The 1,747-nt window shown below is 47.3% G+C and overlaps 1 non-coding gene across 1 annotated transcript in view; it reads left to right on the top strand.

The window, feature by feature from the left end:
• The first annotated feature begins 1,640 nt into the window (after positions 1 to 1,640).
• The window catches only part of LOC120845653, a 1,816-nt gene continuing 1,709 nt past the window's right edge, over positions 1,641 to 1,747 (top strand). The window contains exon 1 of the ribosomal RNA XR_005716855.2: positions 1,641 to 1,747. This exon is cut by the window's right edge and continues 1,709 nt beyond it. This is a non-coding gene — a ribosomal RNA (small subunit ribosomal RNA).

The raw sequence follows: 1,747 nt of genomic DNA on the forward strand, positions 1-1,747 counted from the left end.
GTGTACAGTGTTCGGCTCTCGCCCAGTTGAAAGCGCCAGAAAGCCCGTGTCGCCTCGCGACACGGGTAACCGCTAGAAAACACGCACATTTTAAAGTCGCGTGTTTTGCACTTGATTCCTCGGAAGTACTTTGTGGGAGACGAAGCGGGCGTTCCATGCCAAGGACACGGAAGAGAGAGATTAGAAATAGAGCGAACAATTCGCGTGAAAAGAATAATATTTGTCTCCTATCAAACTTGCCAGAAAAGTAAGCGAGATTTCCAGTATTCCGTTTGAAAGCGCTGCCCGTCGCAAGTGCAGTAGGGTAAATTGTTCGGCTCTCGCCCAGTTGAAAGCGCCAGAAAGCCCGTGTCGCAAAGCGACACGGGTAACCGCTAGAAAACACGCATCTTTTTCTTTTGTTAATCCCGTGCTTCTCACTTCGTTCCTTGAGAGGACTTTGTCGGAAACTAAGTGGCGGGGCCTTCCAAACGAAACCAATGGTAGAAACAATGAAGTGAGCAAAGAAGAGTAGTGTAAAGAAAGAAAATTGCCTATTATGAAGCCTGCCGTAAACACGCGCGATACCGCGAGCATTCGGATTAAAAGCAGTGACAATCTCACTTACTATAGCGCTCATTGTTCGGCTCTGACACAATTCAAAACGCATGAAACGCCCCGTGTAAATATTGGTTTACTTTGTAATAACAAAGTCGATAAACTTTCTGTTGACCATGTTAACATGAACTGAAAGTCGAAAAGAAGTAATCAGTCAAGCAGGGGTCAGCACGTTTTTAATAAAAAGCGAGAAATAATTTTTTTTATAGGGGTAGGATGTATGTACGTATGTATGTATATATAGGGGCACAGAGGAAAAAAAGAACATTTATATATATATATATACACACAAACATACATACATACATATATATATATAAGGAGAGAGAGAGGGGAAAAAAATAAAGAAAGAAGGACAAATAAATGATACTGAATAGAGTGAGAGACAGTAAGTCAGTAAGTCAGTCAGTCAGTCACCGAAACTGATAACCACAAACTATGTACAGAATGCTCTTGAAGGATCTTCTTTATACTTATCGGTGCTATTATGTGGAGGTGGGGTCTGTCGAGCGTTCGATTGGTGCGAGCGGCGTCTGACGACGTCGCCGACGCCTTTCGTCGCCGTCTCGGCCGCTGCCTCCGCCGCATGGTCGTTACAGCAAGGTACCTGCGATCTCTGGCGTCTGCCGTTGGGGTCGGTTCTCGGGTGCACCTGTGTCTTGAAAACGAATGCGAGAGGAGGGTGTTTCGGAGCGTCCGCGCTAACCGAACGGTGTGAAATGACGAGTGCGTTCTGACCGAAGGCCGGGGTGCGTCCTCACTGGACCTGAAAGCTCGGCAACGCTGCGAAGGCGTCGTCAATGATTTTTTTGGCGTACGACTTTCTGTTGCTACGACGAGAAAGAAATTTAGGCGCTTCTTGCCGCGTCGGTACCGACCTCGGTCGGGGATATTCCGGCTGCGCGCTCGAACGTGCTTCATTTCTTCTTGGATTTGGAAGTAATTCCTAAGCGTTGTGTGTGTTTGCGGTTCGTAAGAGGCGCCTGACGGTGGCCCCGCGTCCGCGCGTTGGTAGGGTTTTGGGCGACCCACCACGAAAAGATTACCTGGTTGATCCTGCCAGTAGTCATATGCTTGTCTCAAAGATTAAGCCATGCATGTCTAAGTACATGCCGAAACAAGGCGAAACCGTGAATGGCTCATTAAATCA

The sequence above is a fragment of the Ixodes scapularis genome, unplaced genomic scaffold (assembly GCF_016920785.2).
Source record: "Ixodes scapularis isolate PalLabHiFi unplaced genomic scaffold, ASM1692078v2 ptg001158l_1___fragment_3__unscaffolded, whole genome shotgun sequence".
Lineage (NCBI taxonomy): Eukaryota > Metazoa > Arthropoda > Arachnida > Ixodida > Ixodidae > Ixodes > Ixodes scapularis.